This window comes from Hyperolius riggenbachi, chromosome 11, assembly GCF_040937935.1.
Source record: "Hyperolius riggenbachi isolate aHypRig1 chromosome 11, aHypRig1.pri, whole genome shotgun sequence".
Lineage (NCBI taxonomy): Eukaryota > Metazoa > Chordata > Amphibia > Anura > Hyperoliidae > Hyperolius > Hyperolius riggenbachi.
This window is the reverse complement of record NC_090656.1, coordinates 10,727,296-10,745,185: the sequence shown is the minus strand read 5'-3', so window position 1 is coordinate 10,745,185 and position 17,890 is coordinate 10,727,296. Positions and strand designations below refer to the sequence as shown.

Below are 17,890 nucleotides of genomic sequence, written 5' to 3'. Positions count from 1 at the left end.
ACAGGTGGGGTACAGGTGGGTGGGATACATCACAGGTGGGTGGGATACATCACAGGTGGGTGGGATACATCACAGGTGGGGTACAGGTGGGTGGGATACATCACAGGTGGGTGGGATACATCACAGGTGGGTGGGATACATCACAGGTGGGGTACAGGTGGGTGGGATACATCACAGGTGGGTGGGATACATCACAGGTGGGTGGGATACATCACAGGTGGGGTACAGGTGGGTGGGATACATCACAGGTGGGTGGGATACATCACAGGTGGGGTACAGGTGGGTGGGATACATCACAGGTGGGTGGGATACATCACAGGTGGGTGGGATACATCACAGGTGGGGTACAGGTGGGTGGGATACATCACAGGTGGGTGGGATACATCACAGGTGGGGTACAGGTGGGTGGGATACATCACAGGTGGGTGGGATACATCACAGGTGGGTGGGATACATCACAGGTGGGGTACAGGTTGGTTGGATACATCACAGGTGGGGTACAGGTGGGTGGGGAACAGGTGGGTGGGCCACGGGTGGATGGGCAACACGTGGGTGACACAAATCCATAGCAAAAGTGGAATACATCACAAGCTAACCACAAGCCCCCCCAAAAACTTCTAGTCAACATACCCTCTGTGCCTTGCTGTTTCTTGCTCAAGTGCTCAAAGTCCTCCACATACAGCTTGGCAATTTTTTTCCACAGGCCTCTGCATTTTTTGATGATGCTGTGGTCCGCATCCCCCTTGTCCCACAGGGCTGGTACCTGCTGCACCTGTAGGATGAGGTCTTCTGCTGTGTAGGGCCTCACCCCCTCGTTATCAGACATATTATCAGACATGTTGCTGCCAAAGAGCTCCAGCTTGAAGTCACTGCTGCTCCACTCTGTGAACGCTGGGCCCATGTGTTCCCCATCCAAAATGGCCACCATACCATAGAGAAAGCATAGGAAGTGGGGTAGAACGTCCGTTTTTTATAGCCAGTGTGTTGTGCGCTCTCCGGTCCTCATTGGTTTCCATTGGCCGGATGCAACAGTCCGGCTCCGGTCCGGATACGTCAGCCGGAGGAGCCGGACCAAAAAATAGCGCATGTTGGAACGGACGCCGGAGTCCGGCTCCGGTCCGGACGAAACGGACGCATGTGAACGGTCGCATAGACTTTCATTGCTATGCCGTGCGTCCGTTTCGTCCGGTCCGCATGCGGTCCGGCTCCGGCACGGCGATTCCGGACGGCGCCCGCTAATGTGAACCGGGCCTAATGGATATTAGCAAATCCACCTTAAATGCTAGAAACCCTAAATTTGCAGGATATGTTAAGATCATTAGGAATAAGAGGAAAAAACAATTTTTCAAAAAGACCTTATAGTTTTTGAGAAAATCGATTTTAAAGTTTTGAAGGAAAATAGTATACTTTTAAATGCGGTAAATGTCACTTTTAGTAGCAAACCTAACGGTAGTGTAATTTTACATGCATCAAACGAAAGCGCAATACATTTCCTGACAGGGTTTCCAGGGGGTCCATACGCAGCCGCAGCGCTTTGGCCAGGGATCGCTATACAGCCGCAATATGGCTGTATGAAGATCCCTGGCATTTTTTCCTATTTTCCCAATTTTTTTTTATGTTTAGAGTGTGGGAATTTAAAAAAAAAAAATTATGTGGGGTCCCCCCTCCTGAAACTTTTTAACCCCTTGTCCCCCATGCAGGCTGGGATAGCCAGAATGTGGAGCTCTGACCGATTGGGACTTCACACCCTGACTATACCAGCTGCAAAAAAGGTCCCCTAATGCCGATTTTTGTTCCGTGGTATAAGTTGGGGGGGCCCCCCAGGTTTATTTTGCCCTGGGGCCCCATTGTTGCTTAAACCGGCCCTGCCAGCCCCCATAGCCCGCGGGGTCCCCCAACTTCCTCTTTTTCTCTTCCATGGTCTCGCTGGCGGCTCCGGTAATCCGGAGTAAGTTTTGTGAATCAACACATTCTAACGGAATCATTCAGACCTATCTGTTGCGCTTTCGTGCACTAAGTTGCATTTTTTATGCAATGCATAATGAATGTTTGGTGAATCAACATTATGAATAGAAAACAAATGTACATGCAAAAAGAAATATATATATATATAAAGCCATAACAGTGCAATAAAAAAGCAACAAAACCACACCTGCATTTTTGCTAGTGCAGCACTATTCCAGGAAAGAATCCAGTAAAGAAGTAAACGATACATGTTATAATAAAGCAGAGAGATACTACAGTACATCACTGAACAGAGCAGTAAGTACAGGTCTGCAGCCCCTCATGAGAATCAGTGCTCCCACTCTGATGATGACCTATAGTCCTTGCAGAAGGCTCATATACAATCCACACCATTCTATCAGCCATACCATGTCCTTAACCCCCCTCTGCCCCTTTACCTGCAAATGGGATCTTCTGCTTCAGCAGTGGGGCTGGATACACTGTCTGTAACTTCTCTTATACCAAGTATTACCATTCCCTCTATTTCTCTCCACCTCCTCATTTCTTATGTCACAATCATCCCTGTTTTCTCCAAATTACACCCTCCACCCCTTTCTACTGCCAGCCGCTCCAGCTAATGTGTGATCAGGCTGTACTCATTCTGGTCTAGGCAAGTCCATTGTTCTGCACACTTCCATCAACGGAAATTCCGCCTTCATTGAATAAAGTGCCAAAAAATTATATCACTTCTGCAGGGCAGTTTCTAGGCTAAATTGCTCCAAGGGCGAGGGTGTACAAATTGCCCCCCCCCCCTCCAGGTGGGCGTGAGAATGTTATTTGCAATGTGGTATTTAGCCCCGTGTATGGGTAGCCAGGTATTGGTGCCCCCAATATATTTATCCAGGTATAGGTGTCCCCAGTATAGGTATCCAGGTATAGGTGTCCCCAGTATAGGTAGCCAAGTATAGGTGCCCCCAGTATAGGTTATCCAGGTATAGGTTAGCCAGGTATAGGTGCCCCAGTATAGGTTAGCCAGGTGTAAATGTCCCCAGTATATGTTAACCAGGTACAAGTGCCCCAGTATAGGTTAGCCAAGTATCGGTGCCCCCAGTATAGGTTAGCCAGGTATAGGTTAGGAAGTATAGGTGCCCCAGTATAGGTTAGCCAAGTATCAGTGCCCCCAGTATAGGTTATCCAGGTATAGGTTAGCCAGTATAGGTGCCCCAGTATAGGTTAGCCAAGTATCAGTTCCTCCAGTATAGGTTATCCAGGTAATGAAGTAGTCTACCAGCAGTGAAGATTTTCGATTTTCTGTTTAATTCACAAAGACAATGAATATACAGCCATCACCAGGTGTAGGTATCATGTGTAAGTATAGCTCTCAGGTATAAGTATCTCTCACATGCTCACAGCGCTGTAGGGGACACTTGGAAGTGAGTGTGTCTACATTGCAGCCAGATTCAATGTCCTACTTCATTGGATTTCAAGTCTGGAAGCCACACAGACTAGACCGTGCAGGAAAGATCCATAGCAAGTGAGGTGTGCTGTTCGGGAAGTATATCTAGGTTAGCCAGGTATAGTGCCCTCAGTATAGGTAGCCTGGCAGTGGCGTAGCAATAGGGGTTGCAATGGTAGCAACCGCATGGGGACCCTTGGGGCAGAGGGGCCCCCGAGGGGCCCTTCCTCAAGCACAATATGAGCTCTCTATTGGCTCTGTGTTGGTAATAATCACTTCTATAGATGCTTTAAATAGTACTATTGATTAACAAACTGTTTCCCCTCCCCTTCTTGCACCTCTGACACTGTAGTTGTCCTTGGCAGGTTTTGGTGCACGGTATCAATTGTTATGTATAGAGTGCTTGGGGGCCCCATGTAAAACTTATACCAGGGCCCATAGCTCCTTAGCTACGCCACTGTAGCCTGGTATAGATGCCCCAGTATAGGTATCATGAATGATACAGAAGTTGAGACAATTATCGATTCTGTATCGTTCTGCAAAGCAGAGCAGAATGTCAGTTCTGTTTTAAATGTACAGCTGATGTCTTTTTTTTCTCCCTGCACTCTGACTTAGAGCAGACCCATCACCCCACTTCCTTACTAGCTATTCACATGTAGGTTATGAGGACCAAATGCTGGCCTTGTAGCAGAATAAGCAGATACCGATCAGTCCCTTTTGGTTCCCTCTCAAAACTCTCAGATTGTCCCTCCACAAAACTGTGGATAGACAATAGAAGACTTCCTTTATTAATAATCCAAGATGTGTTTATCGCAGTCAAATGACAAATATATTTTTCAGTTCCTTAAAATCAGCCTAATAGCTCCTCCAATTTATAGCAGTCTATCGGCTAGGGAAACAGAGTTCGCTGAGCACACGTTACCTTACTGCTATTTAGTGTCATTTGATCAAACATCGTCCACAAGTTACAAATCTGCCCTCAGATTTGCTGTGCGCCAATCCGGACAGAAATGGCGCAGGTTATTGGTAAATTGTGTCATTCTATGCTTGTACAAAAACCTCTGCCTATCATGCTTCGCAGGAGGTAAACACACTTACTTTTCAGGTAAGCCAGCCCCAAAACTCAGATGGTATAAAAGTTCGGGCAGTCCCGACCCCTCCCAGTTCTCCAAATTCCACAGACCAAAAGCTTTCTCGATGCATGCGTTCCTAGGAGGACCGGACGCATGCCATATAAGGACTTGTGAAATCAATGCCTGCATTTGACCTGGACTTTATTTGCTTCTATTCCACACAGACTGCATTCAGTTAAAGTGAACCTCCAGACTAAAAATCGACTCAGCAGCACTGAAAAGGCCTGGGGTTTCTTTAACAGTTTCACAGCATCAGAATTTTGTTTCTCTTATACAAGCCTCATTTTTAGCTGCACAGAAGAAAACTGCCCAGGCATTCTTCCCCTGATGCTGTGCAAAGCATGATGGGATGTCTGATGTTGTTGTTCTCGTTCTGCTGTTTTGGTGCAAACATTTTTTTCTTACATTTTGAATTTGACATTTGAAGCCTAGCGTGTGCAGCTGGGAGGGGTGATCAGGACACAGGACATTTGAAACTGTGTCTCCTGCTCCCTGTCACCTCCTTTCAACCAAAAAGATGGCTGTCCCCATGACAAAGATGGCAGCCCCCATGAATCACAAACATTTGCCTGTTCTTTTAACCACTTAAGGACCACAGACTTTTCACCCCTTAAAGAGACTCCGTAACAAAAATTGCATCCTGTTTTTTATCATCCTACAAGTTCAAAAAGCTATTCTAATGTGTTCTGGCTTACTGCAGCACTTTATACTGTCACTGTCTCTGTAATAAATCAATGTATCTTTCCCCTGTCAGACTTGTCAGCCTGTGTCTGGAAGGCTGCCAAGTTCTTCAGTGTTGTGGTTCTGCTATGAACTCCCCCTTCCAGGCCCCTCTATGCACACTGCCTGTGTATTATTTAGGATTAGAGCAGCTTCTCTCTTATCTTTTACAAGCTGGATAAATCGTTCTCTGAGCTGGCTGGGCTTTCACATACTGAAGAATTACAGACAAGGGCAAAGCTGTTTGCAGGAAGAAACAAGCAGCCTGAAACTTCAGTGCATGAGAACAGGGGGAAAGCAACACACAAATGATCTCTTGAGATTCAAAAGGAAAGCTGTATACAGCCTGCTTGTGTATGGATGTATTTTCTATGTGTGGACATACTGTACATCAACCTACTTCCTGTTTTGGTGGCCATTTTGTTTGTTTATAAACAAACTTTTTAAAACTGTTTTTAACCACTTTTAATGCGGCGAGGAGCTGCGAAATTGTGTCAGAGGGTAATAGGAGATGTCCCCTAATGCACTGGTATGTTTACTTTTGTGCGATTTTAACAATACAGATTCTCTTTAAGGACCAGAGCCTTTTTTTCCATTCAGACCACTGCAGCTTTCACGGTTTATTGCTCGGTCATACAACCTACTATCTAAATGAATTTTACCTTCTTGTCACTAATACAGCTTTCTTTTGGTGCCATTAGATTGCTGCTGCGAGTTTTTATTATATTCATCAAAAAAGACATTAATTTTGTACCTTGAAGTGTCTACTTTCCAAAATGGGGCCATTTGTGGGGTGTGTTTACTGTCCTGGCATTTGGGGGGGGGGGGTGCTAAATAGTAAGCACCCCTGTAAAGCATAAAGATACTCATTGGACATTGCGCCCCTTAGCGCAGTTAGGCTGCAAAAAAGTGCCACACATGTGGTATTGCCGTACTCAGGAGAAGTAGTATAATGTGTTTTGGGGTGTATTTTTACACATACCCATGCTGGGTGGGAGAAATATCTCAGTAAATGACAATGTTTTGATTCTTTTGTCCATTTACAGAGAGATTTCTCACACCCAGCATGGGTATGTGTAAAAATACACCCCAAAACACATACTACTTCTTCTGAGTACGGCGGTACCACATGTGTGGCACTTTTTTGTAGCCTAACTGCGCTAAGGGGCCTAAAGTCCAATGAGTACCTTTAGGATTTCACAGGTCATTTTGAGACATTTGGTTTCAAGACTACTCCTCGCGGTTTAGGGCCCCTAAAATGCCAGGGCAGTATAGGAACCCCACAAGTGACCTCATTTTAGAAAGAAGACACCCCAAGGTATTCCGTTAGGTGTATGACGAGTTCATAGAAGATTTTATTTTTTGTCACGTCATACACCTAACGGAATACCTTGGGGTGTCTTCTTTCTAAAATGGGGTCACTTGTGGGGTTCCTATACTGCCCTGGCATTTTAGGGGCCCTAAACCGCGAGGAGTAGTCTTGAAACCAAGTGTCTCAAAATTACCTGTGAAATCCTAAAGGTAGGAAGGTCATTGGACTTTAGGCCCCTTAGCGCAGTTAGGCTACAAAAAAGTGCCACACGTGGTACCGCCGTACTCAGAAGAAGTAGCATAATGTGTTTTGTGGTGTATTTTTACATATACCCATGCTGGGTGGGAGAAATATCTCTGTAAATGACAATTTTTTGATTTTTTTTTTTTTTTACACACAATTGTCCATTTACATAGAGATTTCTCCCACCCAGCATGGGTATGTGTAAAAATACACCCCAAAACATATTATACTACTTCTCCTGAATACGGTGGTACCACATGTGTGGCACTTTTTTGTAGCCTAGGTGCGCTAAGGGGCCCAACGTCCTATTCACAGGTCATTTTGAGGCATTTGGTTTCTAGACTACTCCTCACGGTTTAGGGCCCCTAAAATGCCAGGGCAGTATAGGAACCCCACAAGTGACCCCATTTTAGATAGAAAACACCCCAAGGTATTCCGTTAGGTGTATGGTGAGTTCATAGAAGATTTTATTTTTTGTCACAAGTTAGTGGAAAATGACACTTTATGAAAAGAACAATAAAATTTAATTTCCGCTAACTTTTGACAAAAAATACTTCTATGAACTTGTAGGGTTCCTATACTGCCCTGGCATTTTAAGGGCCCAAAACCGTGAGTAGTCTGGAAACCAAATGCCTCAAAATGACTGTTCAGGGGTATAAGCATCTGCAAATTTTGATGACAGGTGGTCTATGAGGGGGCGAATTTTGAGGAACCGGTCATAAGCAGGGTGGCCTCTTAGATGACAGGTTGTATTGGGCCTGATCTGATGGATAGGAGTGCTAGGGGGGTGACAGGAGGTGATTGATGGGTGTCTCAGGGGGTGGTTAGAGGGGAAAATAGATGCAATCAATGCACTGGGGAGGTGATCGGAAGGGGGTCTGAGGGGGATCTGAGGGTTTGACCGAGTGATCAGGAGCCCACACGGGGCAAATTAGAGCCTGATCTGATGGGTAGGTGTGCTAGGGGGTGACAGGAGGTGATTGATGGGTGTCTCAAGGTGTGATTAGAGGGGGGAATAGATGCAAGCAATGCACTGGCGAGGTGATCAGGGCTGGGGTCTGAGGGCTTTCTGAGGGTGTGGGCGGGTGATTGGGTGCCCAAGGGGCAGATTAGGGTCTGATCTGATGGGTAGCAGTGACAGTGGGTGATTGATATGTGATTAGTGGGTGATTAGATGGCAGAACAGATGTAAACAATGCACTTTGGAGGTGATCTGAGGGTGGGTCTGCGGGCGCCCTGATGGTGTGGGTTGGTGATCAGATGCCCGTAAGAGGCAGGTTAGGGTCTGATCTGATGGGAGGCAGTGACAGGTGATGACGGGGTGATTGATGGGTGATTGACAGGTGATTACAGGGGAGGATAGATGTATACAGTAGACGGGGGGGGGGTGGGTTGGGGAGGATCGGAGAGTGTGTGTGTGGGGGGGGGGTGATCAGGAGCCCCCGGGGGGCAGTTTAGGACCTAATCATAAAAATAGTGTTGACAGATTGTGACAGGGAGCGATTGATGGGTGATTAGGGGGGTGATTGGGTGGAAACAGGGGTCTGAGGGGTGGGCAGGGGGGGGGGTGTCTGAGGGGTGCTGTGGGCAGAGGGCAGATCAGTGTGCTTGGGTGCTTACCTGCGTGGCTGCAGCCTGCCCTGGTGGTCCCTCGATCACTGGGACCACCAGGGCAGGAGGCAGCCTGTATAATACGCTTTGTATACATTACAAAGCGTATTATACACTTTGTATAATTGCAGTATTTGTATAGCGCCTTTCTCCTGTCGGACTCAAAGCGCTTGCGAGGCAGCCACTAGAGCGCACTCAGTAGGGCAGTAGCAGTGTTAAGGAGACTTGCCCAAGAAACTCCTTACTGAAATAGGTGCTGGCTTACTGAACAGGCATAGCCGAGATTTGAACCCAGGTCTCCTGTGTCAGAGGCAGAGCCCTTAACCATTACACTATCCAGCCACTTGTATGCGGCGATCGGGCAGCTAGTAACCCGCCGGTGCTTCTGAACGGCCGGCGGGTTACTGCGCAAGGGGGGCAGACGAATGACGCCATCGCCGCATAACCACGCCCGCCGCCAATGGGCGTATTGCGGTTGTTTGGGCCCAGCCCTTGCCGCCGCCCATCGGCTGTGGGCGGTCGGCAAGTGGTTAAAGGGACATAGAAGGACATGATAGAGTAAGCAGGAGGACAATACATTACACAGTAAAGGAGAAAGAATAGAACAAGTGACACGAGGAGCACCTATGCAGGGCCGCGCCTGGGCGGGTGCTGCGGGTGCATTGCACCCAGGCGCCTGTCTGACAGGCGCCGCCCGGCCGCCGCTCACCCCCTCTGGCCGCTGCTCACCCCCTCTAGCTGCAGCCCCCTCCCTCCCTCTAGCCGCGTCAGACCTCGATCAGGCGGCGACGAATAGTGCGGACGCTAGGACCTAGCACGCGGTGACATCACTTCCGCATATAGAGCGGGTGCGTCCGGCGCCCACTCTTACTGGTCGGGTCGCCGCTGATCCTGCGGTCTGACACTGCAAGGTGAGGGGGGAGCCGCGGCGGCTAGAGGGGGGTCCCTGTCACTCACTGCCTAAAGGGGGTCCCTGTCACTCACTACCTGAAGGAGGTCCCTGTCACTCACTGCCTAAAGGGGGTCCCTGTCACTCACTGCCTAAAGGGGGTCCCTGTCACTCACTGCCTAAACGGGGTCCCTGTCACTACCTAAAGGGGGTCCCTGTCACTCACTACCTAAACGGGGCTCCCTGTCACTCACTACCTAAACGGGGCTCCCTGTCACTCACTACCTAAAGGGGGTCCCTGTCACTGCCTAAACGGGGGTCCCTGTCACTGCCTAAACGAGGGTCCCTGTCACTCACTGCCTAAACGGGGGTCCCTGTCTCTCACTACCTAAATGGGGGACATGGATGTGGTTAGGCAGGACATGGGTGTGGTTATGTGGTTGGGCGCGGTTAATTTAACCACTCCCATAGGCGCCAGAGAAAATCTTGCACGCAGGTGCCAGGCACCCCAGGCTCACCCCTGCACCTATGGTTACATGGAACAACACCACAGAGGAGGACACAACTACAAAGGGGGTACAATAGCAAGCTACTAAAATTACATAGGGGCAGTGGCGTTCCTACCATAGGGCGGCATGGGGCGCCCCGCACCGGGTGTCGGGCGCCCCAGGGGGTGTCATCAAGGCCCCCACAGAGGCCTGTGCCGGCCGGACAGGAGGGGGAAAGCAACCCGGAAAGGAGGGGTGGCGGGGAAAGCGGCGGGGAGGGGGGCCGGACCCCCCACCTCCCTCACCTGGGTCCCCTCCTTCTGGCGCTTCACCCTCCTAATTAGCAGCAGCTTGATGAGCGGGCAGGAGCGGGCGGAGAAGACTTACTCACCTACTTCCTGCGTTCCAGGCGATGGCAAATAGCGTCATCGTCACCTGACGCTGGTCTCCACCTTCTCCACCGCCCACTGTGCTTCCTGATTTGCGGAAGCACAGTGAGCGACAGAGAGACCAGCGTCACGTGAGGATGACGTTATGCGCCATCGCCTGGAGCAGGTGAGTAAGTCCTCCCCGCCCGCTTCGCTAAGCTGCTGGCTGCTGCTAATTAGGAGGGGGAAGCGCCGGAAGGAGGGGACCCCGCCACCCCACCTTCCAAGCTTCCCTCATACCGGGGGCCACTATGCTACACTGGGGGCACCTATGCTACACTGGGGGCCACTATGCTACACTGGGGGCCACTATGCTACACTGGGGGCCACTATGCTACACTGGGGGCACCTATGCTACACTGGCGGCCACTATGCTACACTGGGGGCCACTATGCTACACTGGGGGCCACCATGCTACACTGGGGGCCACTATGCTACACTGGGGGCCACCATGCTACACTGGGGGCCACTATGCTACACTGGGGGCACCTATGCTACACTGGGGGCACCTATGCTACACTGGGGGCCACTATGCTACACTGGGGGTCACTATGCTACACTGGGGGCCACTATGCTACACTGGGGGCCACTATGCTACACTGGCGGCCACTATGCTACACTGGCGGCCACTATGCTACACTGGCGGCCACTATGCTACACTGGGGGCCACTATGCTACACTGGGGGCCACTATGCTACACTGGGGGCACCTATGCTACACTGGGACCACTATGCTACACTGGGGCCACTATGCTACACTAAACTATACTGGGGCCACTATGCTATACTGGGGCAACTATACTAGCTATACTGGGGCAGTGGCGGTGCCAGGGGGGTGGTTTGGGTGCTGAAGCACCCCCTAATATTGTCCAAGCACCCCCAGCGTGAACTGATTTTCGGCGTCTAATAGACGCTGTGTCAGTTCACTGACAGCAGCAGCCCGCAGCTCCAACAGCGGCAGAGCAGGGCTACAGTAAAATGGCGTCCGAAGCCCTGCTCTGGAGACTGAGTCTGCAATGCAGGGCTTCGGGCGCCATTTTCCCGTAGCCCTGCTCTCACCGCGGGAGTTTCAGTTGCTGGCTGCAGAGGATCGTGAGAGCTGCGCGCCGGACGGAGGCCGGGACAGGAGGTCTGCTGCTGCTTCAGGTGAGTAAATTTTTATTTAATTTATATTAGCAGGTGTATCGACTGTTCTGGCCAGGTCTGCTACATGATTGAAGTGTTTTCTGGCCAGGTTGCCACATGATTGCATATATTTTCTGGGCAAATCTGCCGACATGATTGCATGTATTTTCTGGGCAAATCTGCCGACATGATTGCATGTATTTTCTGGGCAAATCTGCCGACATGATTGCATGTATTTTCTGGGCAAATCTGCCGACATGATTGCATGTATTTTCTGGGCAAATCTGCCGACATGATTGCATGTATTTTCTGGGCAAATCTGCCGACATGATTGCATGTATTTTCTGGGCAAATCTGCCGACATGATTGCATGTATTTTCTGGGCAAATCTGCCGACATGATTGAACGTGTTTTTTGGGCAAATCTGCCGACATGATTGAACGTGTTTTTTGGGCAAATCTGCCGACATGATTGCATATATTTTCTGGGCAAATCTGCCGACATGATTGCATGTATTTTCTGGGCAAATCTGCCGACATGATTGCATGTATTTTCTGGGCAAATCTGCCGACATGATTGCATGTATTTTCTGGGCAAATCTGCCGACATGATTGCATGTATTTTCTGGGCAAATCTGCCGACATGATTGCATGTATTTTCTGGGCAAATCTGCCGACATGATTGAACGTGTTTTTTGGGCAAATCTGCCGACATGATTGAACGTGTTTTTTGGGCAAATCTGCCGACATGATTGAACTATTTTCTGGTCAAATCTGTTCACATTACGTGTATTTTCTTGAGAAAACCTGAACAATTATGTGAATTTTCTGGGGAAAGGCCCACTGTCTTTGTGTTGCACTTTTAAGGGGAACCCGAGGTGAGAATAATATTGGGCTGCAATATTTATCTCCTTTTAAGCAATACCAGCTGCCTGGCTGCTGTGCTGGTCCTCTGCATCTAATTCTTTAAACCATAGACCCTGAATAAGCAAGCAGCAGGTCAGGGGCTTCTGACAATATTGTCAGAACTGACAAGATTAGCTGCATGCTTGTTTCTGGTGTAATTCAGTTCACTACTGCAGCCAAATAGATCAGCAGGGCTGCCTATTGTTTAAAAGAAAATGAATATGGCAGCCTCCATATCACTCTTATCCCGGGTTCACTTTAAATTAGTTAGCTCTGCCCTCATCCGGTCATGGCCACGCCCATTTTTCGCCGCGGCGCGCAATGCGCGCCGCATGTTATAACCGCACCCATTTTTTGTTAGCTATACTGGTGCCACTATACTATACTAAGGACAACTTTAGGGGGGGGAGCGAGCCTACACCTGGCATTACCCGCCGTGTCACGTTTAGCATGCCACATTTGCTGTTTTTTTTTTTTTTTAATGGGGGGGGGGGGTGTCTTTTTAATACCCAGCACCGGGTGTCAAATGCCCTAGGTACGCCACTGCATAGGGGCCAAAGGTGAACTAAAATAAGTATATCCAACATTTTAACAACAGTGGAAAGGATGACGTTCACAACTAGAGTGGACACAGAAATGAAAAAATTATGAGGGCCCATTTCCACTATCACAAATTCGCATGCGTTTGCCGCATGCAAATTCGCATAGCCAATACAAGAGAATGGGACTGTTTCCACTTGTCAGGATTTCTGAGCGTTTTCGTCCGCGTCAAAAATTCGCATGGCAGAGCCATCAGAATTCGCATACCGCTATGCGGGTGTATGCGAATTTTCATGCAAATTCGCATGGAATCAATTGAAAAGTACACAGGCACTGTCATGGTTAAATTTGCATACTGCGTCATTCATGCGAATTCGCATGAAAATTTGCATACAAACGCATGCGAAATTCGCATCCACATGCGATTTTTTTTTTTGCGGCGATTCGCACCGCACAAGTGGAAATGGGCCCTTAGACACAGCAAAGGAAATTTTGAGTTGAACTACAAGTATGACATAAAGTACAAATACAATTCTTGATTAAACTTTGTAAAAAAAAAATATTATAACAGTTTGCAAACTATTTAATTTTAAACATTTAGCAAAGTGTTTTTGAACATTGAAGTTTAGACTTTTTATCTATTACTTGAAAATGTTAAAGATAGTGGTGATTTATAAATCGTGTGTGTTTACATTATATAATCAGACAAAGGCCTCAATTCACTAAGCGTATCTCCTGTCTTTAATAACTCTTCTAGAGTTGTTACCATGGTGATAAGGCATGTAGTATTCAGGAAACATTTTACCTCAGGCAAACCTAAAGTTAACTCTTCTGTCTTTAAGTTAACTCTTCAATCCTTAAAATAACTCCAGTTATAGACAGGCTGTTCATTAACCGCATGTGAAAATAACTACAGAGGAGGCACATTAACTACAGAAGAGGTAAGGTAAGGAATGAAGAGATAAGATAACTCTCTTACTAGTGGAGGTAAGTTTTCTCTTGCCTTATTATCTCCAGCATGATCTTAGTGAATTGAGGCCATTGTATGGTGCTTAAAACATGATTTATATAAAGTGTATACATATTACTCATAACAGTTTGGACATTGTATCAGATGCATAATAGTGTTTTGTACGTATTCAGTGTGGAAAATTAAATAGTATGATTTCGTGGTTTTAGTGTTTGATTTGTACATGATACATGTTTTTATATCAGGATTCTGTAAAACATTATTTTACAATTTATTGCATCTCGGATTTACAGATGTAAGATAATGATTTAAAGGGGCACTTAAGTCAAACAAAAAAAATGAGTTTTACTCACCTGGGGCTTCCAATAGCCCCCTGCAGCTGTCCAGTGCCCTCGCCGTCTCCCTCCGATCCTCCTGGCCCCGCCGGCAGCCACTTCCTGTTTTGGTGACAGGAGCTGACAGGCTGGGAATGCGAGTGATTCTTCACGTTCCCAGACACATTAGCACCCTCTATGCTGCTATATGGTATATGATATATGCTATAGCAGCATAGATGGCGCTATTGTGGCCAGGAACGCGAAGAATCACTCGTGTCCCCAGCCTGTCAGCTCCTGTCACCGAAACAGGAAGTGGCTGCCGGTGGGGCCAGGAGGATCGGAGGGAGACAGCGAGGGCACCGGACAGCTGCAGGGGGCTATTGGAAGCCCCAGGTGAGTAAAACTCATTTTTTTTGTTTGACTTAAGTGTCCCTTTAAGAACAATGGCTTGTAAACGTTAAATGAAGTACGAGGTTAAACCTACATATAACAATTTATATATTTAAGACGAAAATGATCGGCGGAAAACTTATAAAAACATAAAGTAATGTATCTATAAAACGAATATTAACACAGGCGCCCTTTTTCCCGTTGTTAATGGAAAATAACGATTTAATACGAAAGGTTGATGTAAACGTTAACGGAGGATTGTGTTAAAATCAATAAAATAATACTTATAACATGTAAACGATAATAGTCGCTGGTAAAGTTGTAAAACATAGAAGTTTAAAGTTTGTACAAAACGTAGATTAAGACGGGCGCCAGATAAACAATTAATATGGCAGTCAATGGCGGCGCCCTTTTTGTCCACCTGCCTCATGCACCCAAATTTCCCAGCTCCCCTTCCTCCTCCCTCTACCCAAGCACAAGTGCAGCCAATTAGCAAACAAACCTTCCTGTTCACTCAGAAAAACCGTCTGCAGGAGGGTGTGTAATTGTTTCTTGCTTCCAGATACTGCTTCACAGCAGAACACTCTCTGCTGCCATTCGCCGACTCCCGATCCCGTGGGGTTTGGGGACCAAGTGGGCGCCATGCTATCATTTTTGCAGGGGGGCCTATTAAGTCTAGTTACGCCTCTGACTAAAAAGCCATTTTAGGTTTCCGCCTTGTTGAAGCACTTTGATTGGTGTTAAAGGAGCACTATGGCGAAAAATTGTAAAATTAAAAATATGTGCAAACAAATAAGAAGTACGTTTTTTTCCAGAGTAAAATGAGCCATAAATCACTTTTCTCCTATAATGCTGTCACTTCTGTCAGATTTCTACTGCCTACTGTGACAGGTTTTGGACTAGTCCATCTCTTCATAGGGGATTCTCAGCAAGGCTTTTATTCTTTATCAAAATAATCCCTAAAAAGGATTTAAACAATGATGCTGGCCAGCTTCCCTGCTCCCTACACAGTGAATGGCAGTTGCTCTGTCCAACTACCAAAAAACTAAATGCTTTTGAAAAGAAATATATCCCTCAGAATCCCTATAAAGAGATGGACTAATCCAAAACCTGTCACTTCTGTCAGATTTCTACTACGTACTGTAAGTGGCAGCAACATAGGAGAAAAGTAATTTATGGCCAATTTTACCCTGAAAAAAATGTACTTATTTGTATATGTTTGCACATATTTTAAATTTTACAGTTTTTCGCTGTAGTGCCCCTTTAACCAGCTGAGCGGTCTGGACGAGCTCAGCTCGTCCAGTACCGCCGGAGCCTGCCGCTCAGGCCCTGCTGGGCCGATTTGGCTCAAGTAAAAAGCAGCACACGCAGCCGGCACTTTGCCAGCCGCGTGTGCTGCCTGATCGCCGCCGCTCTGCGGCGATCCGCCGCGAGCAGCGGCGAAAGAGGGTCCCCCCAGCCGCCTGAGCCCAGCGTAGCCGGAACAAAAGGTTCCGGCCAGCGCTAAGGGCTGGATCGGAGGCGGCTGACGTCAGGACGTCGGCTGACGTCCATGACGTCACTCCGCTCGTCGCTATGGCGACGAGGGAAGCAAAACAAGGAAGGCCGCTCATTGCGGCCTTCCTTGTTTATTCTGGGCGCCGGAGGCGATCGGAAGAACGCCTCCGGAGCGCCCTCTAGTGGGCTTTCATGCAGCCAACTTTCAGTTGGCTGCATGAAATAGTTTTTTTTTTATTAAAAAAAACCCTCCCGCAGCCTCCCTGGCGATCTTATCAGAACGCCAGGGTGGTTAAAGAACAAGTGACACCCATGCTAACCTAGAAATAAAAAACACATATATAAGCAGATAAATACTACTTCTACTTACATAACAGATGTGTTGCACTGTCCACGTTATGATTCCTGTGAATTTTATAAAGGAAAAGCAGAGAATCCTATTCTAAACAGTTTTCATCTTGGTTACCTTTGAATGAAGCTAATCCTGACATCATTTCCTCCCTCACTCTTTTTTTCTCCTCCTAATTGTGTATTCGTTACCCGCCCTCCTCCCAGAGTCTTCAGACACGCCCACTGAGGTCTATACTAGGAAGTGCACTGTCTTATGTCCCTAGGAGGGGGAAATAAAGAGAAGAGGAGGAATATATTATAGATAAAAAGACCCCCCAGCATGCAACTGTTTTGCCAGCCGATGGCAGTAGCAATTAAAGGGCCAGTGCTCCTAATGTATGTGATAACTCCAAACCATAACAGCAGAAAAAGTTTTGAATGCAGGATTAGCATCTTTATCACTTAAAGGGACTCCGAGCAGTGCAGAAACTATGGAAAGATGCATATCATTTTAAAGCTCTCTTTCTCCTCTTTCCAATGGTATATAAACCGCCTCCCTATGCCTTTTAGTTTTTGCTACTTTCTCGATTGAAATTGCCGCGGCTGCGATTTCGATCGCGAAAAAAGAGAAAACTAAAAGGCGTAGGGCCGCGGTTTATGTGTCGCCAGAAACAGGAGAAAGAGAGCTTTAAAATGATATCCATCTTTCCATAGTTACATTGTATTACACAGGGCGACTTTTTCTGCTGAATGGAGCTGCTAACTTTGAGAAAAAGTCGCCAGGGCTGTGGAGTCGGTCCAAAAATCCACCGACTCCGACTCCTCAGTTTAGGATTCCTCCGACTCCGACTCCTCGACTCCGACTCCTCTAATTTGCATATTACAATTTTGTTGATTAAAAGTATGTATCATGAAATTCGTCTAGTGTTGGGCGAACACCTAGATGTTCGGGTTCGCGAACGTTCGCCGAACATCGCCGCGATATTCGGGTGTTCGCGCCGAACTCCGAACATAATGGAAGTCAATGGGGACCCGAACTTTCGTGCTTTGTAAAGCTTCCTTACATGCTACATACCCCAAATTTGCAGACTATGTGCACCTTGGGAGTGGGTACAAGAGGAAAAAAAAAAATTTGAAAAAGAGCTTATAGTTTTTGAGAAAATTGATTGTAAAGTTTCAAAGGAAAAACTGTCTTTTAAATGTGGAAAATGTCATGTTTCTTTGCACAGGTAACATGCTTTTTGTCGCCATGCAGTCATAAATGTAATACAGAGAAGAGGTTCCAGGAAAAGGGACCGGTAACGCTAACCCAGCACCAGCAGCAGCACACGTGATGGAACAGGAGGAGGAGGCGCAGGAGGAGAAGGCCACGCTTTTTGAGACACAACAACCCAGGCCTTGCATGAGGACAAGAAGCGTGCGGATAGCATGCTTTTTACCGCCATGCAGTCATAAATGTAATAAAGATGAGAGGTTCCATAAACAGGGACCGGCAACGCTAACCCAGCAGCAGCAGCACACGTGATGGAACAGGAGGAGGCGCAGGAGGAGAAGGCCACGCTTTGAGACACAACAACCCAGGCCTTGCAGGAG

The 17,890-nt window shown here is 47.5% G+C and overlaps 1 protein-coding gene across 3 annotated transcripts in view; it reads right to left on the bottom strand.

Annotated features, from left to right (window-relative positions):
• The window catches only part of LOC137538964 (fatty acyl-CoA hydrolase precursor, medium chain-like), an 86,557-nt gene extending 84,100 nt beyond the window's left edge, over positions 1-2,457 (bottom strand). The window contains exon 1 of one of the 3 annotated variants that reach the window (XM_068261413.1): positions 2,403-2,457. The gene's annotated coding sequence lies outside the window, so the exon portion shown is untranslated. Of the gene's footprint in view, positions 1-630; positions 696-2,402 lie in introns of those variants that run through there. The other 2 variants (XM_068261411.1, XM_068261414.1) reach the window with 2 other exon arrangements.
• Positions 2,458-17,890: the final 15,433 nt, after the last annotated feature.